Source organism: Danio rerio, chromosome 14, assembly GCF_049306965.1.
Source record: "Danio rerio strain Tuebingen ecotype United States chromosome 14, GRCz12tu, whole genome shotgun sequence".
Classification (NCBI taxonomy): domain Eukaryota; kingdom Metazoa; phylum Chordata; class Actinopteri; order Cypriniformes; family Danionidae; genus Danio; species Danio rerio.
Window position 1 is genome coordinate 54,493,634 of NC_133189.1, and position 27,302 is coordinate 54,520,935.

General features: G+C 34.7%; 1 protein-coding gene across 5 annotated transcripts in view; it reads left to right on the forward strand.

Annotated features, from left to right (window-relative positions):
• synpo (synaptopodin) overlaps positions 1–27,302 on the forward strand; it is a 170,582-nt gene that overhangs the window by 83,459 nt on the left and 59,821 nt on the right. The window contains exons 3-5 of one of the 5 annotated variants that reach the window (XR_012389999.1): positions 20,797–20,867; positions 22,762–22,835; positions 23,146–23,318. The gene's annotated coding sequence lies outside the window, so the exon portion shown is untranslated. Of the gene's footprint in view, positions 1–20,796; positions 20,868–22,761; positions 22,836–23,145; positions 23,319–27,302 lie in introns of those variants that run through there. The other 4 variants (XR_012389997.1, XR_012390000.1, XR_012389998.1 and 1 more) reach the window with 4 other exon arrangements.

Here is a 27,302-nt window from a genome sequence, read left to right on the forward strand (position 1 = left end):
ATCTTTCTTATGTATTATTTTTATTAAGCATTATCTACAATCCCAACCCCAAAAAAACAGGATTTTCCCTTCTCTCCTGCCCACTACACCCCACGAAAACCTCAAAACACTACAATTCCAAGTGTGCCTCACACAGGTGAGAGGGCTTGATAAAACACTTGTAGAAAACACACTCTTTCATGTCTCTGACACATTTCCAGACACTTCCACCAGTTATTGCACATTTGCATCAGACACTTTCTTATCGCTCCATATCTCTATAAAAGCATTGTGCATTTCTGAGCGTGCCTCACTCAGGTGAGTGGGCTTGACAAACCACCTGTAGAAACACTCTTCTCTCCATATGCACAGCAAACTTTACTTAAACTCCATCTTGGAATGACTCTGTAAAAAAACAATGTATTATGAATGTACCACACAGTCATGATGCACTACTTGTTTTCATCAAGCTCCACATCTTTTGCACCGTATCTTGCACAATATTGATCTGTCTCATGTAAAAGTACTTGTATTGTCTTATAGTCTTAGGTTACAGTATTTATAGTGTGTATGTATAGTAGTATCCTCTCTGGTATGTTAGTTATGTATAGGTTTAAAGTAGGTTTTACGTCCAGTGTTGTGTTCATAATTATGATTGTTTACTTATGTGGCACCATGGTCCTGTGAGACGCAACATTTCTGTCCACACGCGAAATAATGACTTGATAATGGCTCCATTTGACTTGAACTTGATCTTCGTTTGTGTTTAACAGAAGACAAACTCAAACCGGTTTGGAACAAGTAAATGATAGCAGATTTTTCTTTTTTTGGATGGACTATCCCTTTAAAAATCGTCTGTGCCACACAAATGCAATGTTTTGCCAGGAATTTAGAGGTGTCTGTGCCATTCTGAGGAAAAGCTCCCACCCTTTTCCTGTCATTCTTTCTTGTATTCGCATCATGGAGACGCCTGTAATGCTGAGCACTGCTGGATTCAGAAAATGACCCAAATGGGCAATAATCCTATAGCAAGAGACCACGGTGCAAAAATGAACAAACATCTTAAACAGTATTAAATCAAGAAACATTATTCAGACAAGCAAAACATATCATCTTGAACCCAGTACTGGGAAACACCCATTCACACTCATTCACTATGGCCAATTTAGTTTATTCATTTCATCTATAGTGCATGTGTTTGGACTGTGGTTGTAACCGGAGCACTCAGAGGAATCCCATGCCAACACAGGGAGAATATGCAAACTCCATACAGAAATGCCAACTGACCCAGCCGGGGCTCAAACCAGCGATCTTCTTGCTGTGAGGTGACAGCACTAGCCACTGATCCACTGTGTCGCCCCTATTCCTTTAGTTTATATATATTTTGGAAAACAAACTTTCTTGTTGCTCCCTGTATGGGTGATTCTGGAATTGTGGGTACATTTCACATCTCCAAGATAAACCTTCTATTATTATTTTGACATTAAAAATACAAAAACTTTATTTAATGTAAAAATTAGTGGTAGTTCTCCCAAAAAATACAATTCTGTCATCACCTCTACTTTACTATTTTATTTTATATATTTTTTAATTTTATTTAAAATGTAATAAAAATATGTATTGTTTTATTTAATTTATTTTTTTATTATATTTTTTAATTTATTATTTTTTTATTATTCTTTACATTTTATTACGTTTTTATTACGTTTTTTTATTTAAATGTTATTTTATGTCCTTATAATTTTTTATTTTGTTTTTTATTTTTTGTTTTTATTATTTAAATTTTACATTTTAAATTTAAATTATTTAGTTTTAGTTTTTGTTATTTTATATTATTATTTAGTTATTTTATTTATTTATTCATTTTTTATTTAATTTAAACTTTTATGTTGCTCCTTGTATGGGTAATTCTGGAATTGTGGGTACATTTCACATCTCCAAGATGAACCTTCTATTATTTTTCAAAACCCAAAAATTTTCTAATGAAATGGGATTGAATAATAGCACATAGTATGTGAAATGTTCTTTAAAACATAACGTTTGTGTGCATATTTAGGGACATTTTGGTTGAAAATATTAACTTTAAGGTATAGTTCATGTAAAAAAAAAATAGCTATTTAGTAGTTTCATTCTTTTGTTAAACACAGAAGAAAATACTTAGAAGAATGCTGAAAACCTGTAACCATTGACTTCGTAGAAAAAACACATACTGTGGAAGCCAATGGTTACAGGTTTCCAACATTTTTCAAATGATCTACTTTTGTTTTCAACAGAGGTCTGAAACAAGTAAAGAGTTAGTAAACGATGACAGAATTGACATTTTTGTGTAAATTATTCCTTTAAAGACTTTCACTGTACATATTTTTGACAGTCTCCACCTCCTGAATCATACTTTCAGTCAGTAACTAGAATAATGCTAAAATGACCCAAGCATGAGAGCTGTTATTAGTTATTTACTCTGATGTCATTTCAGATTCATAAAGCGCTCATCTAACTTTGATGCTCCATATAAACTCTTATTCTTCTTTATTATATTTTGTTTTATTTTGACACTAGTTTAATTTTGTTGTGTGATCATTTTGGCTGTTAATGTAAACTACATACTGTAGGGCAAAATATTTTTATTATACTTTTTATTATTCCACCTTAACTTTTAAACCTTTAGAAATTGTATTTTACACTTGGTATAAAAAAGTTACTCTGTCAAGATCTTCAGGATAAAGTCCTCATTGAAAAGGCAATATTTCATACCAGTGCCGGGTTAAAATTCATACTTTATTTTACTTATTGAATTATTTATTAAAAACTATGTATCGAAAATACATAAAATGACAGATGTGTATATTCTTAAATAGAAAAAAGCTGACATAAAAAATATAAATAATTTATTTCATGTAAAAATTAGTGGTAGTTCTCTAAAAAAAAATACAATTCTGTCATGTTTACTTTCCTTTTTTATTTTATTTTTGCTTGTTTTTTATATTTTAATAAAAATATTTATTACTTATTTGATGTAGTTTTTCAATATTTTTAAAAAATATAAATTTAGTTTTTAATATATAAATGTTTATTTTTTATTTTTATTTAAATGTATTTTGTTTTTTTTATTATATTATATTTTATTTTATTTTTGTTTGTTTTTTATTATTTTAATTAAATTTTTATTTTTTTTAATTATTATTTTATATTATTATTATGTTATGTTATTTTATTTATTTATTGGGTTATATTTTTATAATTTTGTAATTGTAATTTTAATATGTTTTTATATATTTTTTGTTTTATTTAAATACATTTTTTATAAAAAATATTTATTTACATTTTTTTATTGAACTGAATTTTATTTTATTTTATTTTTAGAGGTTCTTGGAAAATGATTAACTCTCAGTTTCAATCATTTTACCTGGTAGTAAATAAAGGAGAATTCAATATCTCATGGTCTTTTAATCAATGTTTAATTAATGTTATTTTGTGTGTGTTCAAAAGCCTGAAGTGTTTTCAAAGCTTCATCTTTGTATCATGAAAACTAATTGATTCTTTTGAGGAAGTATTTGATATGCAAGGAAGTATTTTGATAGTATTTAATAATGTTTTGAGCATTTAACACCATTTTCTTTATCATGCATGTTCACATGAAGATTAGCAAACACCTGAGATTGGCGAGATGTCTGAAAAAACATTGCACGACTCCCCATCTCTGTTTATTGCACAACGACTTCACGGCTTTATCTGCCGCTTGTTTGCGTTGGCCTGTGTAAAATCACATCTTGTGTAGTGATGGATTACACAGCAGAGCCAGTACGTGTCATATTAAGCAAGCTCTCAAAACAGTACAAGGTAGGAAACCAAATAGCAGAGATTGTTTCCAAGTGCGTATGATTAATCCTGACTAAAGCTGATGCATATTGCTTTGCTGGCTAAACTAGTACCAACTGCTCTCAGGCAGAGCTGGCTTGATCACTCAGGAATAGTAATGAGTAAAGTCAGTAAATTATGGAGTCAAAAGAGTCTCAATAGTAATGCAAAAAAAAAAAAACACAATGTGCTGTTCACTTGTGATGCCAATGAAACCAAATTCACATGCAACGAATACTTATATACCGTTGAAGTCAGAATTATTAGCCCTCCTGGATTATTAACCCCTGTAGATTTATTTCTCCAATTTCTGTTTAACGGATAGATTTTTATAAACATCATAGTTTTAGTAACTTTAAAAACTGATTTCTTTTATCTTCGCCATGATGACAGCACATAATATTTGGTCTGAAAAAGAGTAAATATCCAGTGAGCTGCAGTTCTGTGGGCGTAAATGCCTTGTTGATGCCTGAGGTCAGAGGAGAATGGCCAGACTGGTTCCAGCTGATAGAAAGGCAACGGTAACTTAAATAAGCACTTAATACAACCGAGGTCTGCAGAGGAGCATATCTGAACACACAACACGTCCAACCTTGAGGCAGATGGGCTACAGCAGCAGAAGAGCACACCTGGTGACACTCCTGTCAGCTAAGAACAGGAAACTGAGGCTACAATTCACACAGACTCACCAAAACTGGACAGTAGAAGATTGGAGAAATGTCTGCTCTGATGAGTCTCCATTTCTGCTGCCACATTCAGATGGTCGGGTCAGAATTTGGCGTCAACAACATGAAAGCATGGATCCATCCTGCCTTGTATCAACGGTTCAGGCTGGTGATGGTGTAATGGTGTGGGGGTATTTTCTTGGCACTCTTTGGGCCCATTAGTACCAATTGAGCATCGTGTCAACGCCACAGCCTACCTGAGTATGGTTGCTGAGCATGTCCATCCCTTTATGACCACAGTGTCTCCATCTTCTGATGGCTGCTTCCAGCAGGATAACGCACCAAGTGTGAATCATCTCAGACTGGTTTCTTGAACATGACAATGAGTTCACTGGACTAAAATGGCCTCCACAGTCACCAGAACTCAATCCAATAGAGCACCTTTGGGATGTAGTGGAACGGGAGATAAGCATCATGGATGTGCAGCCGACAAATCTGCAGCAACTGTGTGATGCTATCATGTCAATATGAAGCAAAATCTCTGAGGAATATTTCCAGTATCTTGTTGAGTCTATGCCATGAAGGATTAAGGCAGTTCTGAAGGCAAAAGGGGTGGCCAACCCAGTACTGGTAATGTTTACCTATTAAAGTGGCCGGTTAGTGCACCTCGCTGTTTATAAGTGTATAAGTGCATATAAGCAACAGGTTTATGACTGTTGTCACTTTAAATTCAAATGAGAATTTAAGAGTGATTTTATGAATGAGAATCTTTCTGAAAGAGGGCGGAGCTACAAATGCCTGTGTGTCAGTATAGTAGCAGATTCAAAACCAGCTGTTCATTTGTACATGCTGAAAACTCTAATGGTGGATGGCTGCTTCTTACCTAGGGTTGTTTATGCTAATGAGGGAGTAACAGTCACTTGTGGGCGTGGCTTTTTTCTCTCTGGTGACACATACAAAGGGAGAATGTCAAAGTGTTCCTGCAGACTGCATTTAATTAAGTGTGATTATAAAAAAATGATAAAGTAATGTAATAAAACTTTCTCATTAGATGCTGTGATATTCACACACTGCTGTGTTTAAACCCTTTATAAAAGGGATTTTTGCATAACAAGCTCTCCAAATAGTCTTATTGCTAGTACTTGATTTTTATAATCTGATTATGTTATCCAGATCACACGTAGTCCATTCCTCCCCAGCTCTTCCTCCGGGTTTGTTTGAGTCTGGATGTATTCTCATCAACGCCGGAAACATGCCGACTAAAGAGGGATTGAGTTTGATTTGTGCTACCCTCTCGACAAATGACATAAATACGCATTAAGTAGTGAAAGCGTTTGTTTTAGGAGCTCTTTAAAACACCTCCTGAGGCCAAGAAGTGCTCCATAAAACAAAAGAGTCGGCAGTGTTCTTTAAGGCTGCGATGGGGATGGGGTGCAGATGCATGGAGCGTGTTTGAGGCTTTGGATGGGAAAAGAGAAACTCTGGCCACATGAAGACGCCCAGTCTCTCGCTCGCCGAGATTTCTGACTTTGTGATTTCTCACGTCATTGCTCAATCGCACACCCACACCCTTCACCGCGTTTGGGCTCGTCGTATGAGACGCGCTTCGCTCTGGACCGCAGGGTCTGTGGCGCTGCTCGCTTTCTGGGATAAATCAACACAAGTCATTCTGATGAAGATATAGTGGGAAAAGGCCTTGTGAACTGAGCGAGGCTGTTAAAGACTGTGTCTGGAATTCAGCTCTAATTAAAACCATTTTCTTCTGACATTTCTGGACAAGCAACGACTTTCGTTTTAAACGATTTTAAAAAGAAGCACACAGTTGTTTTTGTTTCTCTTTGTGTGTCTTAAAGGGGTAGTTCACCCCAAAATTAAAATTCCATCATTATTTACTCTACTTGCTCCAAACTTTTATGATTTTCTGTAACCAAAGCAGTAAGCATACACTTCCCTTGGTAAAAATAAACACTATGGAAGTCAATGGTTACAGGTTTTCAACATTCTTCAAAATATCCTCTTTCTTGTTTTACAGAAGAAAGAAACAAATAAAGGTTTGGATTTCCTCACAGCAAGAAGGTTGCTGGTTCGAGCCCAGGCTGGGCCAGTTGGCATTTCTGTGTGGAGTTTGCATGTTCTCCCCGTGTTGGTGTGGGTTTTTTTCTGGTTTCCCCCACAGTCCAAACACATGCGCTGTAGGTGAATTGATTAAACTAAATTGAACTAAATTCTTTGACAGGGAATGATTAAAAGATAATCAGGCCTGACTCAGCATGAATTCTGTTTTTCAGCAGGTTCCTGCTCTGTAGAACATAAAAACATGCAGACACCGTTAACATCTCACCCATCAGTAAATCTGTCAATTTCTGTAATTTATTATCTGTTATTTTACAGTACAATTCTGTAATTTAACATCCGTTAATTTACGGTAAATATCTGTTATTTAACATCTGGTAATTTACGGCAAATTCTTCTAATTTGAAATCTGTTATTTTATGGTAAATATCTGTAATTTAGCATCTGTTATTTATGGTAAATTTCTGTAATTTAACACATTATTTTACAGTAATTTTCTGTAATTTAACATGCGTTGATTTGTGGTAAATTTCTGTAATTTAACATCAGTTAATTTTTGGTACATTTTTATAATTTAACATGCGTTGTTTTACAGTAAATTTCTTTAACATCTGTTCATTTGCAATACATTTTTGTAATTTAACATCCATTATTTTATGGTAAATATCTGTTAATTATGGTAAATCTTTGTAATTTAACATGCGTTATTTTACAGTAAATTTCTGTAATTTAACATGCGTTGATTTGTAGTAAATTTCTGTAATTTAACATCAGTTAATTTGCAATACATTTTTGTAATTTAACATCCGTTGTTTTACGGTAAATATCTGTTATTTGACATCCATTAATTTACGGCAAATTTCTGTTATTTAACATCTGTTAATTTATGGTAAATTTTTGTAATTTAACATGCGTTATTTTACAGTAAATTTCTGTAATTAAACATGCTTTGATTTGTCGTAAGTTTCTGTAATTTAACATCTGTTGATTTGCAATACATTTTTGTAATTTAACATCCATTATTTTACAGTAAATATCTGTTATTTAACATTCATTTTTTTACGGTAAATATCTGTTATTTAACATCCATTAATTTACGGCAAGTTTCTGTTATTTAACGTCTGTTAACATGTATTGTTTTACAGTAAATTTCTGTAATTTAACATCTGTTAATTTGCGATACATTTTTGTAATTTAACATCCATTATTTTATGGTAAATATCTGTTAATTATGGTAAATTTTTGTAATTTAACATGCGTTATTTTACAGTAAATTTCTGTAATTTAAAATGCGTTGATTTGTGGTAAATTTCTGTAATTTAACATCAGTTAATTTGCAATACATTTTTGTAATTTAACTTCCTTTGTTTTATGGTAAATATCTGTTATTTGACATCCATTAATTTACGGCACATTTCTGTTATTTAACATCTGTTAATTTATGGTAAATTTTTGTAATTTAACATGCGTTATTTTACAGTAAATTTCTGTAATTAAACATGCTTTGACTTGTCGTAAGTTTCTGTAATTTAACATCTGTTGATTTGCAATACATTTTTGTAATTTAACATCCATTATTTTACGGTAAATATCTGTTATTTAACATTCATTTTTTTACGGTAAATATCTGTTATTTAACATCCATTAATTTACGGCAAGTTTCTGTTATTTAACGTCTGTTAACATGCGTTGTTTTACAGTAAATTTCTGTAATTTAACATCTGTTAATTTGCGATACATTTTTGTAATTTAACATCCATTATTTTATGGTAAATATCTGTTAATTATGGTAAGTTTTTGTAATTTAACATGCGTTATTTTACAGTAAATTTCTGTAATTTAACATGCGTTGATTTGTAGTAAATTTCTGTAATTTAACATCAGTTAATTTTTGGTACATTTTTATAATTTAACATGCGTTGTTTTACAGTAAATTTCTTTAACATCTGTTCATTTGCAATACATTTTTGTAATTTAACATCCATTATTTTATGGTAAATATCTGTTAATTATGGTAAATCTTTGTAATTTAACATGCGTTATTTTACAGTAAATTTCTGTAATTTAACATGCGTTGATTTGTAGTAAATTTCTGTAATTTAACATCAGTTAATTTGCAATACATTTTTGTAATTTAACATCCGTTGTTTTACGGTAAATATCTGTTATTTGACATCCATTAATTTACGGCAAATTTCTGTTATTTAACATCTGTTAATTTATGGTAAATTTTTGTAATTTAACATGCGTTATTTTACAGTAAATTTCTGTAATTAAACATGCTTTGATTTGTCGTAAGTTTCTGTAATTTAACATCTGTTGATTTGCAATACATTTTTGTAATTTAACATCCATTATTTTACAGTAAATATCTGTTATTTAACATTCATTTTTTTACGGTAAATATCTGTTATTTAACATCCATTAATTTACGGCAAGTTTCTGTTATTTAACGTCTGTTAACATGCATTGTTTTACAGTAAATTTCTGTAATTTAACATCTGTTAATTTGCGATACATTTTTGTAATTTAACATCCATTATTTTATGGTAAATATCTGTTAATTATGGTAAATTTTTGTAATTTAACATGCGTTATTTTACAGTAAATTTCTGTAATTTAAAATGCGTTGATTTGTGGTAAATTTCTGTAATTTAACATCAGTTAATTTGCAATACATTTTTGTAATTTAACTTCCTTTGTTTTATGGTAAATATCTGTTATTTGACATCCATTAATTTACGGCACATTTCTGTTATTTAACATCTGTTAATTTATGGTAAATTTTTGTAATTTAACATGCGTTATTTTACAGTAAATTTCTGTAATTAAACATGCTTTGATTTGTCGTAAGTTTCTGTAATTTAACATCTGTTGATTTGCAATACATTTTTGTAATTTAACATCCATTATTTTACGGTAAATATCTGTTATTTAACATTCATTTTTTTACGGTAAATATCTGTTATTTAACATCCATTAATTTACGGCAAGTTTCTGTTATTTAACGTCTGTTAACATGCGTTGTTTTACAGTAAATTTCTGTAATTTAACATCTGTTAATTTGCGATACATTTTTGTAATTTAACATCCATTATTTTATGGTAAATATCTGTTAATTATGGTAAGTTTTTGTAATTTAACATGCGTTATTTTACAGTAAATTTCTGTAATTTAACATGCGTTGATTTGTAGTAAATTTCTGTAATTTAACATCAGTTAATTTTTGGTACATTTTTATAATTTAACATGCGTTGTTTTACAGTAAATTTCTTTAACATCTGTTCATTTGCAATACATTTTTGTAATTTAACATCCATTATTTTATGGTAAATATCTGTTAATTATGGTAAATCTTTGTAATTTAACATGCGTTATTTTACAGTAAATTTCTGTAATTTAACATGCGTTGATTTGTAGTAAATTTCTGTAATTTAACATCAGTTAATTTGCAATACATTTTTGTAATTTAACATCCGTTGTTTTACGGTAAATATCTGTTATTTGACATCCATTAATTTACGGCAAATTTCTGTTATTTAACATCTGTTAATTTATGGTAAATTTTTGTAATTTAACATGCGTTATTTTACAGTAAATTTCTGTAATTAAACATGCTTTGATTTGTCGTAAGTTTCTGTAATTTAACATCTGTTGATTTGCAATACATTTTTGTAATTTAACATCCATTATTTTACAGTAAATATCTGTTATTTAACATTCATTTTTTTACGGTAAATATCTGTTATTTAACATCCATTAATTTACGGCAAGTTTCTGTTATTTAACGTCTGTTAACATGCATTGTTTTACAGTAAATTTCTGTAATTTAACATCTGTTAATTTGCGATACATTTTTGTAATTTAACATCCATTATTTTATGGTAAATATCTGTTAATTATGGTAAATTTTTGTAATTTAACATGCGTTATTTTACAGTAAATTTCTGTAATTTAAAATGCGTTGATTTGTGGTAAATTTCTGTAATTTAACATCAGTTAATTTGCAATACATTTTTGTAATTTAACTTCCTTTGTTTTATGGTAAATATCTGTTATTTGACATCCATTAATTTACGGCACATTTCTGTTATTTAACATCTGTTAATTTATGGTAAATTTTTGTAATTTAACATGCGTTATTTTACAGTAAATTTCTGTAATTAAACATGCTTTGATTTGTCGTAAGTTTCTGTAATTTAACATCTGTTGATTTGCAATACATTTTTGTAATTTAACATCCATTATTTTACGGTAAATATCTGTTATTTAACATTCATTTTTTTACGGTAAATATCTGTTATTTAACATCCATTAATTTACGGCAAGTTTCTGTTATTTAACGTCTGTTAACATGCGTTGTTTTACAGTAAATTTCTGTAATTTAACATCTGTTAATTTGCGATACATTTTTGTAATTTAACATCCATTATTTTATGGTAAATATCTGTTAATTATGGTAAGTTTTTGTAATTTAACATGCGTTATTTTACAGTAAATTTCTGTAATTTAACATGCGTTGATTTGTAGTAAATTTCTGTAATTTAACATCAGTTAATTTGCAATACATTTTTGTAATTTAACATCCATTGTTTTACGGTAAATATCTGTTATTTGACATCCATTAATTTACGGCACATTTCTGTTATTTAACATCTGTTAATTTATGGTAAATTTTTGTAATTTAACATGCGTTATTTTACAGTAAATTTCTGTAATTAAACATGCTTTGACTTGTCGTAAGTTTCTGTAATTTAACATCTGTTGATTTGCAATACATTTTTGTAATTTAACATCCATTATTTTACGGTAAATATCTGTTATTTAACATTCATTTTTTTTACGGTAAATATCTGTTATTTAACATCCATTAATTTACGGCAAATTTCTGTTATTTAACGTCTGTTAACATGCGTTGTTTTACAGTAAATTTCTGTAATTTATCATCTGTTAATTTGTGATACATTTTTGTAATTTAACATCCATTATTTTACGGTAAATATCTGTTAATTTATGGTAATTTTTTTGTAATTTATCATTCGTTAATTTATCATAATTTTCTGTAATTTATCATCTGTTGATTTTTATGGTAAATGTCTGTAATTTAACATCCGTTATTTTATGGTAAATTTTAGTATTCTAACATCTGTTATATTATAGTGCATTTTTTGTCATTTAAAGGCCGTTATTTTACGGTAAATGTCTGTCATTTAACATCTGTTGTTTTATAAAAAAAATTTTGTAATTTAAAGGCCATTATTTTACAGTAAATATCTACAGTAATTAAACATCCATTGATTTAAGGTAAATTTCTATAAATCTAACATCGGTTAATTTAGAGTAAATTTCTGTCATTAAACATCTGTTTATTTACAGTAAATTTCTGTAATTTATCATCCATTATTTTACGATAAATTTCTGTAATGCAACATTCGTTGTTTTACGGTAACTTTCTAATCAACATTATTTTATGTTTTTTTTCCAACACACCAGCTGCTGGAAAAACAAAACAAAACCTAAAATATTATATAATAATATAATATAATATGTTAATTAACAGCTATTTTATGCAGTGTAGTTACCAGCGAACAAATCTGTATGTGCTGTGTGTTCTGATTAGGATATTTTCCATGCAACAGATCACAACAACAGTTTTCCCCCACATCTGTCTATTTATGTAGAATAATCAGCTTCAAATAAATAAACTCCTAAAGCCACAAGGGAAAACCTTTGAAAAATAGAGGTTGTCACATTACATGCCGCACTCTTCCTGTTTTAAATCTGCGGTTCTGCAACAGAGACTTGACCTTTTAGCGTTTAGTCACACATGATGGTTACGTGAGACTGGGATATCTGGATAACATTGTTGTCACTGACCTCCCGAAAGTCCTGGACGCCCCATTGGTTTTTTTTGCAGTCGGCGGTGTAGCATAATCAAACATTTTTAGCTCAGATGGATTGGGTTTCAGCTCTGGACGGGGTTTGGTAGGTTCACTTACAGGCTGCGTATGACTCTAATCAGACCACTGGCCTCACAGAGCAGAATGGAAAGCAGAACACCAGAACATTCCACACACTCTCCTGAAGAACAGCTCACATTTGATAGAATGTGTTCTAATGTTTCCCATGTATGTGCGTCTAGACACACATGCTCATAGATGGGGGCTACAGTGGGGCTGACACACACACACACACACACACTTGCATGCATACATGCACACACATTCATGTGTAAACAAACATACATTCTGCACACACATTCCCTTTTTCACAAGCACAAACTCTCTTACATGCACTCACAAACATACTCTCACACGCATACACTCACCGGCCACTTTATTAGGTACACCTTACTAATACCTGGTTAAACCCCCTATTGCCTTCAGAACTGCTTTAATCCTTCGTGGCATACAGATTCAACAAGGTGCAGGAAATATTCCTCAGAGATTTTGCTCCATATTGACATGATAGCATCGCTGCAGATTTGTCGGCTGCACATCCATGATGTGAATCTCCCATTCCACCACATTCCAAAGGTGCTCTATTGGATTCAGTTCTGGTGACTGTGGAGGCCATTTGAGCACAGTGAACTCATTGTCATGTTCAAGAAAACAGTCTGAGATGATTGACGCTTTATGACGTGGTGCGTTATCCTGTTGTAAGAAGCCATCAGAAGATGAGTACTCTGTGGTGATAAAGGGATGGACATGATCAGCAACAATACTCAGGTTCTAATGGGCCCAAAGAGTGCCAAGAAAATATCCCCCACACCATTACACCACCACCACCAGCCTGAACCATTGATACAAGGCAGGATGGATCCATGCTTTCATGTTGTTGATGCCAAATTTTGACCTGACCACCTGACCAGGCAGCGTTTGTCCAGGCAGAATTTCAAGCACAACCAATCATTTTAAACAGAGACATGGTGAATCAGATAAAGAAATAAAAATGCTAAGTTCACAGAACTTTAAAATATTAATGAATTTTTTTTTGCTGCCTAATGAGAAAGTTGAAGTTTTGATGACAAAACTTGGCATATTAGGTAATGTGAAGTTATATTAACTTACTCTCTTTATTAAGGGTTTACACTTACACTTTAAAGCACTTACACTGATTTATACTTCTGCATTAATTGCACAAGTATGCTACGTCACAGCCTATGTGTGGACGCAGAGCCCTACACCGTGGCTGTTGCTGACGTGCACCTCTCAAAAAATGTAACTACACGTCGCAATGACACGTAGTGCAAGCTCTGTGGTCTGCTTGGTAGCGCTGACGAGTGTGGGTGGGAACGAGAGCCACGCGAGTCTGTTGGAGCCAGTGTTTACAAGTGTGGAGTCCTGTGAAGGAACTCCGAATGGAAAGTTTTGTTTTGTGTTTACCTCATGGTTAAAGTTGTTGCACGTCCGCCGGTTCCTGCCTCAAAATCAGCAAGTTTGAGCCACTTGTACATTAAGGTAGCAAGTATAAATGCACAGCAACACTCAAGGCATGCGCCGTAGGTCACGTCGATCACTCGACACAGAAGTTAAAACCAGGCTTTACAGTGTACTATGATTGGCTGAAGCCTGGTTTATTCTCGACGTGTCTGCTTCTTCGCTTGAGTGCGCGGGGCGAATGTGACGTCATCACGGGATTTGCGGAGGTTCGATTTGGGTGCACACAACATTCGGCCGGCGGAGCGCATGTTTTTATTTGAGACTCGAGCGAACAGTTTGTGCGGCGCTGCATTTGATTTAAGTTGAATTTGAACCACTTGGAAGAGATTTTGTCTGAAACAGGTACGACTGTACAGACACCATTATGATCCGTGATCATAGAGATAACCAGATGATCAATAATTCTTGGCTAGAAATAGCAACAGCCGTGGGAAAGGAGGAAAGTTTTTGTTAAAAAGTTTGGAAAAACCTAAAGCATAAGTTTGTTAAAGCCAAAAGAGGCCATGGCAAAAGTGGAGACCCAGGTACACAATTATAGACATATGTTTTTCACCAGTCATAGGTTTAACACTGATTTATATGTTACAATTTTGAATAGTTACAAAACCACAAATAAGGAACGAATTATTTCTTTGATTACTGGAAATTAATATTTGAAGCTATCGGTTTACAATATACTGATGGCCTGTTTCTCTGGGCTTTATTGGTGATAATGGTCAGAAATGGTGGCCCTTTACTGCCTTTTTAGCATAAGTAGAGGACAGAAACTAGCCAGACAGTGATGTGTGAACTGTGGAGCGGGCTAATCTAAAAAAAAAAAACATCTGTATTTTTAAGTAAGTGGGCTTTTTTTTTCTTTTTTTGCTTTAATTCTTTCCGAAATATAATTGTAGAGTAACCCATGTTCTGGTGTCTATAAAATTTTAATAAACATAAATAGGTAAAATTGTCTGAGATATAAACAAAAGCAGGTGATGCATCAAAGGTCTTGAATGATTATAAAAATGCTTATAATTATTAAAATAATTTATAAAAACAATAAAAATAATTAGTTTAAAAATCTTAAACTATATTAATGATATGACATAGTTCCAGAAACTTGCCACTTCTCTGTGTATTTGTCTGACTTTACGGTCAGTTTCTTTTGACCGCCCCCTGTCGTTTTATTGAACAGCAAGTATAAAAGTCTTGTCCAGAAGTGCATGCACTGTCCGAAATGCGACGCCAGGCGAAAGTACTGTATAAATCCATCTTTAGTAGAATAATCAATTCTGTGATTCCCGTCCAATCAAATCTGACATCCTGACCTCAAGACATGGACGCTTTATATATGCAGCAAACATGTGTGAAGCACTAAAATTGTCCAGGATGATGCAAAATCACACACAGCGAGCGAGGGACTGTTTAGATGAAGATGATTTTACTGCATGAAGACTAAAATCACCAAATGGCCTGAAACTATCACTAACTGCACTACAGAATGTTACGTTTTCAAAATAATGTTACGTTATTTGCAAAATAATCTTGTTTTCCATTTTGACGTATGATTATTTTGCTTGTTTTAAAGACAAACTCACTTAATTTTGTGACATTTATTTCCTAAAACAAGACAATATGTTTTGCTTGTCTAGTAAATGCTTCTTGGTTTAACAATTTTGAGATATTTGGACTAGAAACAAGACAAGGAATCTAAGTGAAAAGCATTTTTTTGTTTTGCAGTGTAAGGATTTTTGCCAGGGAAAATGATCTGTGTGATATCTCCGTGTTGTCTGCAACTGTGTAAACTAAGCTGTGATGTCAATCGTCTCTTAGCCGCTAAAAAAACACCCACAGCAAATCCTTCTAGTCTGAAACATTGAGCTCCTTTGTGGATCCGTCAAATATTTGCTTCTGTTTTGAAATGTCATACCTGGGTGATATGTGACGCCGCCAGCCATATTCAGACCACCGTCTCAGCCAAACACAGAGTAAGGGTTGTTCTTTAGCAGAAACTGGGTCACTGAACCTATGATGAGAAGTATCAACAAACAAGATCACAGCTATAGAAGCTGATTTACTACTGGCAATGCACGCTTGAGGATTGTTTTGGCCGGTGCCAATTTTAAAGAAGACCTGTTATGCCCATTTTTGCAAGATGTAAAATAAGTCTCTGATGTCCCTAGAGTGTGTGTGCGAGTTTGTGTGCAAAGTTTCTGCTCAAAATACCACACAAATAAGGTTTAAAGGGCCATGAAACCCCCTCGTTTCAGCAGGGTGTTTTCACACCTCTACTTTGGAAAAAGTCAGAAAAGTGGGCGTGTCCAGCTCTGTTTAGGGGGGAGTGTCGGAGGAACTAAAGTGGGATGGTGTGGGAGTGTCTATTTGGGCACGGGCGAGTTTCAGTCAAAATACACACACATGAGAAAGTGATGGTGTTTAACCTACATGGACATCTGTAGTCGAATTATTTGCCAAATTATTAAATGGTGGACTTTAACTGCAGTTTGGCTCTTTCATTCAGGGAATTCATTCATGCCCCTCGCGACAAACGCGATATTTGATTCGAGGAACTGCTCTAAGCGTGTATTTTTCATGCAATGTTTGATACCGCACGGCGAATGAGAGAAAAAAACTCTGCATTTCCCGGAAACTTAGATGCACACGGCAGGTAGCGTCAGAAAGCCGCGTGTGTTATTCCGGTCACTTAATGCGGTGCTATGTTTGCACTCAGTGCAATAGTTAACTTAATTCGATACGAACAAACTGAATAAACAAAGAGCACTGGTGGCTCACTTACCAAATCTGTAGAGACAGGACAATCACCAGCAACTAGAGCCGCGTCTTTATTAAGAGGAGACTACAAGCGAATCCGGATTTTAGCGTTTGCAGATGAGAACAGCTCTCAGGTAAACAATAATCCTCCTTAGACACGCAAGTCAAGTTATTGTTGTCGAGCGTCGCGTACACTGTTAATCCACACGTGACTCCAGCTGCGCTCTCACAGAGAGAAAATGAAAACGAAACTTAATGGCAGCAAACTATAAAAGCAACACTTCACGCTTGTTTTGCCAACACAACGTGGCGTCTCTGTGGCGTAAACACGGTGATGCTAATGAATATTAATGAAGTTGCACAATAGAGCGCGCTGATTGGTTTGACCCAAGCCTTACTCATGCATTAATGCATCACACTGTAAGACGTAATAAGACACACTCTGGCACAGACGTCCAGTCTGCACGCTGGAATACACGCTATTATCTCATGGCTGTGACGCAGCTTCAAAAATTCGTTTCAAACAGGAAGTACGAATTTGCTTGAAATAACGCAAAAACAACCAATTTACACTTTTTAGTGAAATATAGGTGTCCTAATAGTGTTTTTAGCAGTGTGGGACACATATACCACTGTCAACAGCTCAAAAAATGTGTTTTGGTGTTTCGTGACCTTTTAATAACTCTGAAACTGACCCTTTTAGGCTTCAACCGTAATGACACAATTAGGTTCGCTGTTGCTTTAAATGCAAATGAGATAGTGCTCTTTTCAAAAGAGGGTGGAGCTACAAATGCCTGTCTGCCAACATAGTGGCAGATTCACAAACAGAACTAACGTCCTATGCTAATAAGGGAGAGATGATCACAAGTGGGGGGGCTTTCCCCCTATGATGACATGTACAAAAGGGAGGAGTCAATCAAAGTGTTTCTGCAGACTGTTGTTATCAAGTGTGATTATAAACAATAGAAATAATTAACTTTTACCATTAGAAGATGGATATGTTAGGTATCTGGTTAGGTATCTTGTCTTGTTCTCCTGTGCTCTCCGTTGTCGATACAAATGAAACGATCTCAATTATAGTGCGCTCTCATCATTGAATAAATTGCTCAGATTACCAACACCCGGAGGTCAGACGTTCACCTCAGCGCAGTGGTGAGCTTACAGGACCATCCAACCTCCTTCTCTCTCTCTCACGGCCAAGTGGGTGGCCTTTTGAGGTTCCTTCCTAAAGCTCCAGCTCAGTGTGTCTCGCTATACGACAGACTGCCTTGTTTGACCTTTTTCTTCATTAAAGTACTCTGTTGAACTGCAATTTTTGCCCTTCATTCTGTTCTGTGACAGGTTATGAAGAGTGCAGATGCAAAAGCCACTAAACGCCAAATCCACCATAAATGAGCTAATGACATTGAGTGAATGTTTTAGGCACATACTACACCATCAACAAATCAGGGCTCGAAATTGCGACCATTTTGGTCGCATATGCGCCCGAAAATTAATCTATGCGACCTCATAATATATCTGGGAGCATTAGTGCGACTGCAGATAATGGTTGTAGTGCGACCTGTTTTGATTTTTTGTAAAAACGTGCTAAATCGCTCTTCCCTGCCGCTATATTGGTTCATATTAGCTGTCAATCCCTCAAGGTATTGCGCTGTCAGATGACAGGGAAGGAGCTTTTATGACCACGGGAAATGCAAACGGCTGAAGAGTAAAAACTTAAAGCGCACAGGTTTGCAAACCCCACCTAAAGTTGAGGCGCAGATAAAAGCGATCATGACACGTCACGTGGTGAATAATGATCCGCCAGCTGAGATCAATCGAGCGCGCTTCTTGGAGAAGGCGCCCGAATCTCCATGCGTTGCATTCACTGCGTGTTCAGCGCAAATGTCCGCTAAAAGTCAAATCTAATACTGTACATATCATCACCAAAGAAGCTCACTTTTACTAAGTTTACACTGAAACTGCGGCTCATAACAAAGAGCGGTATTGAGCCGATGGTTAGCGCAAGAATCCTGCTCTGCCTGCTCATAAATTGGGTCGGCTGACTCGCCTGCTTTCCACTAACACAGAAAAATGAAGATCAGCTCAGACTGAACCTTTAAATTGACACAAACTGAAACCAAAACTTTTAAAGAGTGATAGTGAGACTTACTTTCTTTTGTCTATTCTTTTTTGAGGTGTATATTATTTTTATTTTTTTATTTATTTACTGATGACTGCTTTGCAGCTTTCATCATTGAATTGAATGATTTATTATAATCTTTTGTTTGTTTTGTAGCAGAAATATTATTTATTAAATTGACATGCATATAAAAACAGCAGTACAAAATAAATATTCCTTACTGCAATGCTTCATTTTTGTTTGATGCAAACTAAACAATTATTTTTCATAAATTAACAGACTTTTTATAGCAGATAACCTACATTCATGCACATTCAAGGCAGTATCATAGTGAGAAATGGACATTCATTGTTACTATTATTGTCATTTTTTATCATCATTAATATTCTATGGCCTAATTATTAGACATTCATTTTGGAATTATTGCACACAAATATCAATGTCTTTGCAGCATTAGTTAGATAGTTGTTTCTGGTTTTTGTCAGTCCTATTAAATGTTGTTTTAAAATACAATAAATCCCTTAAAAAACAATTTGCAGTGGTGCTCATTCATTTTAGGTGGATGCTCCTAAATTTTTTCTGGTGCTCCTAAAATTTTTTTGGTGCTCCTAAATATTTGAAGTTGGGAGCACCGGTGCTACCAAGTAAAAAAGTTAATTTCGAGCCCTGCAAATAGATTTGCCTCAAATCGTCTAAATCCCAGCGCCAGCACATTCAGAAAACAACAGTGTGTTGGCAAAAGCTTCTAAACGCCACCTGCCTTTGAAAGCAAAAGCTGCTATATCCCGAGAACCAATCAGAAAGTGCGAATCGAATCATATGTTTTCAATGTAGCAGCACGCTGATAAGCCGGCTTTATGAGGAGACATATTCCGCATTTGATTTCGATTTTAAAAAACGGAGTTGAATGAACTGATTGAGCCTGACCAACTGTCAGTGAATGGCAAATGAAAATGTCGCTTAGCTCAAAACTGCATTATAAGAAAAAGAAAACAGTACAGTACAGTCGGAAGTGTAGCGTGCATTCATAACGATTTTGCACATCGACGCTACTTTTGAATGAGTCCGGTTTACTATACATTAAACGACAACTACACTTCATGAAAGACAGAGTTAAGATGCCGTTCTTTTATCCCATGTTGATGCTATGAGGATAAATGAGATCAAGACCAAAGTATGGTGAGATCTTTCATATTATCCCAGACATGCTCAATAATATTCATGTCTGGTGACTGGGCTGGCCAATCCTGGAGCACCTTGACCTTCTTTGCTTTCAGGAGCTTTGATGTGGAGGCTGAAGTATGAGAAGGAGCGCTATCCTGCTGGAGAATTTGCCCTCTCCTGTGGTTTGTAATGTAATGGGCAGCACAAATGTCTTGATACCTCAGGCTGTTGATGTTGCCATCCACTCTGCAGATCTCTCGCACGCCCCCATACTGAATGCAACCCCAAACCATGATTTTTCCTTCACCAAACTTGACTGATTTCTGTGAGAATCTTGGCTCCATGCTGGTTCCAGTAGGTCTTCTGCAGTATTTGTGATGATTGGAATGCAGCTCAACAGATGATTCATCAAAAAAATCCACCTTCTGACACTTTTCCAAATGATCAACTAGAAGTTATTATTTGTTGCTTTTACAGCTGGGATCCACAACAAGACTTTTGTCAGGTATATTAGTGTAATTCAATCTTATGCATGCTAATGTTAGTTTGCATACTGTTCTTCTGAAATCATTGCATATTAAAACAGCATGCCGATGACATTTGAATTATGCATCTGTGCATACAAAGACAGAGGTTGTACATTGAACACCGTTTAAAAGTCATTCTCTGTCTCTGACTCCTTCATTCTGTCTCTCGCCTCTGCAAACATGTTTGTTTTTTCCCCAACGCCCTCTTCTCTTCACAGCTGCTCGGCCTGTCATTGAGTTTCTTCTTTCACCAGTCTAGTGGGACTTTCTCAAAAGGATGGCCGTGAGTGTGTGTATAAGAGTGTGTAAGAGTGAGTGTGCATGTGTGGAAGTGTGTGTATATGTGTGTACATGCGAGAGAGAGAGAGAGAGAGAGTGTGTGTGTGTGTGTGTGTGTGTGTGTGTATGAGTGGGTATGCATGTATATGTGTGAAAGTATTTGTGTATGTGTGTACGTGCAAAAGAGAGTGAGTTAGAGAGAGAGAGAGAGAGTGTGTGTGTGTGTGTGAGAGATTGAGTGTGTAAAAGTGTTTGTAAGATTGTGTGTGTGTGTGAGAGAATGGATGAAAAGTGTGTGTGAGAGTGTGTGTTTGAGTAGGTGTGCAAAAATGTGTGTTCACAGTATATGTGTATGTTTGTTTTCACGAGAATGTGTGTACTGTCTGTGTATGTATATGCATCCATGTGTATAAGTGTGTGTGCACGTGTGTGTAAGATAGATTTAATGTGACTGTATTTGTGCAAAAGTGTGTCTGTGTGTGTGAGAATGGATGTACACACTGTAAAGTATGTGAGAGTGTGAGTATGTGTGTGTGTAAGAGTAAGTGTGTGTGTGTGTGTGTGTGTGTGAGAGTGTGTGCATGTGTGTAAAAGAATTGATGTAAAGTCTGTGTTAGAGTATGTGTGTGCGCGCATGTAAGAGCGAGTGTGTGTATGATAAAGTGTTTGTATACTAATGTACATTCACCGGCCACTTTATTAGATACACCTTCTCACCTTGTTCAACTTCTCATTATCTCTAATTTCTAATCAGCCAGTCACGCGGCAGCTACTCAATTCATTTTGCCATGTAGACATGGTCAAGATGATCTGCTGCAGTTCAAACCGAGCATCAGAATGGGGAAGAAAGGGGATTAATGTGACTTTGAACGTGGCATGGATGTTGGTGCCAGACGGGCTGCTCTGAGTATTTCAGAAACTGCTGATCTACTGGGATTTTCAAGCACAACCATCTCCAGGGTTTACAGAGAATGGTCTGAAAAAGGGGAAATATCCAGTGAGCGGCAGTTCTGTGGGCGCAAATGCCTTGTTGATGCCGGAGGTCAGAGGAGAATGGCCAGACTAGTTAGAATGGCCAACTGATAGAAAGGCAACATGTCCAACCTTGAGGCAGATGGGCTACGGCAGCAGAAGACCACACCGGGTGTCACTCCTTCCAGCTAAGAACAGGAAACTGAGGCTACAATTCACACAGGCTCACCAAAACTGGACAATAGAAAATTGGAGAAACGTTGCCTGGTCAGTTTTGCTGCCACATTTGGATGGTCGGGTCAGAATTTGGCATCAACAACGTGAAAGCATGGATCCATCCTGCCTTGTATCAGCGGTTCAGGTGGTGGTGGTGGTGGTGTAATGGTGTGGGGGTATTTTCTTGGCAAACTTTGGACTCATTAGTACCAATTGAGCATCGTGTCAACACCACAGCCTACCTGAGTATTGTTGCTGACCATGTCCATCCATTTATCACCACCACAGTGTACCATCTTCTGATGGCTACTTCCAGCAGGTTAACGCACCATGTCATAAAGCGTGAATCATCTCAGACTGGTTTCTTGAACATGACAATGAGTTCACTGAGGAATATTTCCAGCACCTTGTTGAATTTATGCCACCAAGGATTAAGGCAGTTCTGAAGGCAAAATCGTGTCCAACCGGGTACTAGGAAGGTGTACCTAATAAAGTGGCCAGTGAGTGTATATTGCAGAAATACACAATATCGTAATGTCAGTTTTTGCAAATATCATGCAGCCCTAGTTTTCACACTGTGAGTTAACATCAAATAAATTTTCATTTACTAACATGAACAAATACTGTAGTAAATGTATTGTTCATTGTTTGCTCATTGCAATGCATCAACTAATGCAACCTTATAATAAAGTGTTACCATTTAATCTACCCAACAGTGTTTATCCTGCAACACACACCTTGTTTATGTGTCAGGAGATCAGCCGGCTTTAGATGGGCTCCCATTGAGACTGTAAGTGTCTTACTTTGCTCAGGAATCATGGCAGGGGCTCTGTGAAAGCGATCTGCCGAACGCTTTCGTGTGTTATACACTTTATTCTCCTCTAGAGAAAACACTCCGCACTGGTTACTTTTTATAACAAGCACGGGCAGTTTTAGTGCTGCTACATTTCATTCCCCTGTCTGGCGTAAAAAAAAAAAAAAAATCAATGCACGCTGTTCCTACATTAAATATGAAAATATATAATGGTATAATGCGTTCAGTATGCATGCTTGAAGGAAACCATATGAAGAAAGCAGACAAAGAGCTCTCTGTGTTCCAGCTCCTGCTCGCTCGTCCACACCCCCTTTCCCTTCTTTCAGTCTGAGAGAGAGAGAAAGAGAGAGAGAGAGAATGAAAGACAGAGGGGGAGGTGAACAAAACACAAGGAGGACCTGAAAAGAGCTGAGCAAACCAACCATCACAGACACACCGCAGCTTTTGGAGGAGCTACAGGTGAGTCTGCTTCATGTTTTCTTCTTCAGCTTGTTGAGTCTCGACTGCATCCTCATGCATTGCAGACGGCACCAATGTTTATGAAGTTCTGGGTTTTGTAATTCAAAGTTCCCATGGGATTTCTGGAATATCATGGCATTTTTAAAGTCTAGACATTGAAAATCATTGGGAGTTTTATGATGCATTGCAAAAACGATCTGTTGATGAATTGGGATTCACAAGTTTATTTGTGTTGTGAGATGTTGATCTCTGCTCTGTTCACTTTTGATGTTGAAAAGTCAACTCTACAGTTTAACAGCGTGACTTTTATTGACATTTTAGTAGTTTTAAATAGTATAATGTATAATATAGAGCGAGATATCTGTGTAAAATGAGCTGCAGTTTATTACAAGGTTTTTGTATTGTAATATTCAACACCAATTTAGACTATATAGCACTGCAAACTATTAAAAATGTTCATAAAAGTCACTTTTTTGAACTTTTTATGATTTAAAGGTGTTGGAAGAAAGATCAAGCTCTCATAAAGCAATTTAAAATCATAAATAAATGTGGAAAAATAAAAGCATGAATCACAAAATACTTATTTTTCCCAGTATAGTCATGGAATATCCGGGATTTTTGTTATGATTATTGCAGCTTATTTTGCTGTTAGATTTCTTCAAATGTGCAGCACTATTTTTGGCATTTTTTGTGTTTTACATGTTACATGTTTACATGTTTTTGAACCCAAGAATCATTGGTCTCTGTAATTTATATAAAGGGAACATTGAGAAACAATGAGAGGCTTTAATCTAACCAAATAAAGCCTACTACATCATATTTGATACATAATTGAATGTATTATTTTTGAGACTGATCTGGCTCCATATTTATGCACTAAAAAAAATGATTCATTGGATTTACTCAATTTTGTAAGGTAAGTGGTTGCAAGTAATTTTTATGGGCTGAATTTAAACAATTAGGTAAAATTTTGTAATGTTCAACTCAATTTGTTTGTTTAAATTCAGACAATATAAATTGTTTGTAACCACTTACCTTAAAGAAACCAGTAAATGAATAATTTTTTTCAGTGCATTAATATGGAGCCAGATTAGTCTCAAACGTAATACATTTACAAAATTCAAAAATGCAATTTGTTAATACACATCCAATTCGTAAATTCAAAACACAATCCATAAATAAACGATTCGTAAATTCCAAACACAATTCATAAATATGCAAATTCAATTAATGAATTAAAAAACAAATCCATAAATACACAAAATCCAATTCATAGATTTAAAACACACTCCACAAATACACACAATCCAATTCATAACTTCAAATCACACTCCATAAATATACAAAATCTAATAAATAAACTCAAAACACACTCTGTAAATACACACAACATGATTCGTAAATTCAAAATTCACTCCATAAATACACAAAACATGATTCGTAAATTCCAAATACAATTTATAAATATGCAAATCCAATTCATAAATTCAAAAACCAATTCATAAATATGCAAATCAAATTCAGAAATTTAAAACACACTCCATACATACACAAAGCACATTTTGTAAATTCAAAATACCATTCAGAAATTTGCAAATCCAATTCATAAATTCGAAACACAAATACAAAAGGCACAAATCATGCATTCATACATATGCAAATCCAATTCGTAAATTCAAAACTCAATTCATAAATATGCAAATCAGATTCATAAATTCAAAATGCAATTCATAAATGGACACAATTTCAATTCATTTAGGGAATTATTTATTTATTTATTTATTTATTTTTACTTGTGAATTCACAACTTAAAACAAGTTATTATTGCAAATATATTGTTTTTGAGACTGATCTGGCTCCATACGAGTGACTCAAAATGATTATAAATACCAAAGCTGGTAAAATCTCATGTTTCACATTTTAGTGATGTACACAACAAATACTGCATAACGTTTTAAATATAATGGAAAAATTATCATGAAAATTATTTTTTTTTTGTTGGGAAAATTTCACATTTGGCTTGTAGAGTGGGGACCCTGGTAAATATTAGTTAGTTAATACATTGACATCTTCTGGCTTTATCATGTGGTTCTTGTAGTGATGAATTTGAGCAGCATGTTGAATATCCAGTGCCGGAGTTTCTTAGCGACTGCAATGACTTATGCATTAGCAGAGCTTGAGTTGAGCAGAGACGTCATGCTGAGCATCTGTCACTGACCTTTATCTGATCACAGCTTTTATTTGCTGTCATCATTTCCAGGACTTATTGAGTCGCAGGTTTTTAGTGGTGATAAAGTTTTATCTGCTATTGATGTGTTTTTCCCTCTCAATTCTGAGTTTGCACGTTACATTTTCTAAGAAACAACACATTTCTAAACATAATAGTTTTAATAACTCATGTCTAGTACAGTAACTGATTTCTTTTGTCTTTGCCATGATGACAGCACATAATATTTGACTATATATTTTCAATTTTCGAGTATTCAGCTTAATGTGACATTTAAAGGCTTAACTGGGTTAATTAGGCCAAGTTAGGGTAGATGTTCTGTAGTCAATCAAGGGAAAAAAATTCTTAAGGGAGCTAATAATTTTGACCTTAAAATGGCTTTTAAAAAATTAAAAACTGCTTTCATTCTGGCCGAAATAAAACACATAGGACTTTCTCTAGAAGAAAAAACATTATAGGAAATACTGTGAAAAATTCCCTGCTCTGTTAAACATCATTTGGATAATATTTGAAAAAAAAAAAAAAAAAAGAAAGAAAATCCATAAGAGGGCTTATAATTTTGACTTCAACTGTACAAATTCTGAGCCTTTTCCCTCACAATTTATCTGTTTATTTCTCACAACTCTGCCTTTAGCTCTTGCAAGTCAGATATACACCTTCATTTTTAGCAATTGTGCGTTCAAAGTTTGCATCTTGCAAATCCAGCTTTTTTTTTTTTTTAGAAATGTGCCTGTATTTCTTGCATTTGTGAGTTAAAAGCGTACATCTCACGATTTGGAGTTTATTTCATAAAATGTAAGCTTTACATCTTGCAATTCTGATTTGTTTTCTGACAATCAACTTTATTTCTTGTACTTGAGAGTTTAAATATTACATCTCCCAATTTCTGGCTTTTATCTTCAGAACTGCAAAATTATTTTATAAATTGCAGGTTTAGAGTTTACATGATCCAATTCTGATGGTGTCTCTTCAGTTTTACCTGAAAAAATCTTAATTTTTTGTGTAGTTGTGAGTTCAAATTTTACATCTTGGAACTTAATCTATTACTCTCAATCTATAACTCTTTTCTTATTCTGGCCTGATTTCAGAGAAATGCAACTTTAATTACTGCATTTTTTTGTAAACAATTTGACATCTTGCATTGTTGACGTCATCTCACAATACTTTCTTCAAAATTTCAACTTTATTTCTTGCAGTTGTGAGTTTATAGTTTACATCTGGCAGTTCCTGGCTTTTCTTTTCAGAAGAACTTTTTAGAAGTTTCATCAATTACAAAAAAGTTCAACTTTATTTCTTGTGAATTTAAAGTTTACATCTCACAACTTAATTTGTTTAATTTCCTAAATTAAATTCCTTAAATTGGCGAGGCAGTGGCGCAGTAGGTAGTGCTGTCGCCTCACAGCAAGAAGGTCGCTGGTTCGAACCTCGGCTCAGTTGGTGTTTCTGTGTGGAGTTTGCATGTTCTCCTTGCGTTCGCATGGGTTTCCTCCGGGTGCTCCGGTTTCCCCCACAGTCCAAAGACATGCGGTGAATTGGGTAGGCTAAATTGTCCATAGTGTATGAATGTGTGTGTGGATGTTTCCCAGAGATGGGTTGCAGCTGGAAGGGCATCCGCTGCGTAAAAAACTTGCTGGATAAGTTGGTGGTTCATTCCGCTGTGGCGACCCCGGATTAATAAAGGTACTAAGCCGACAAGAAAATGAATGAATGAAATTCCTTAAATTTGACTTAACTTCAGACTTTTAAAGTTGCGTGTC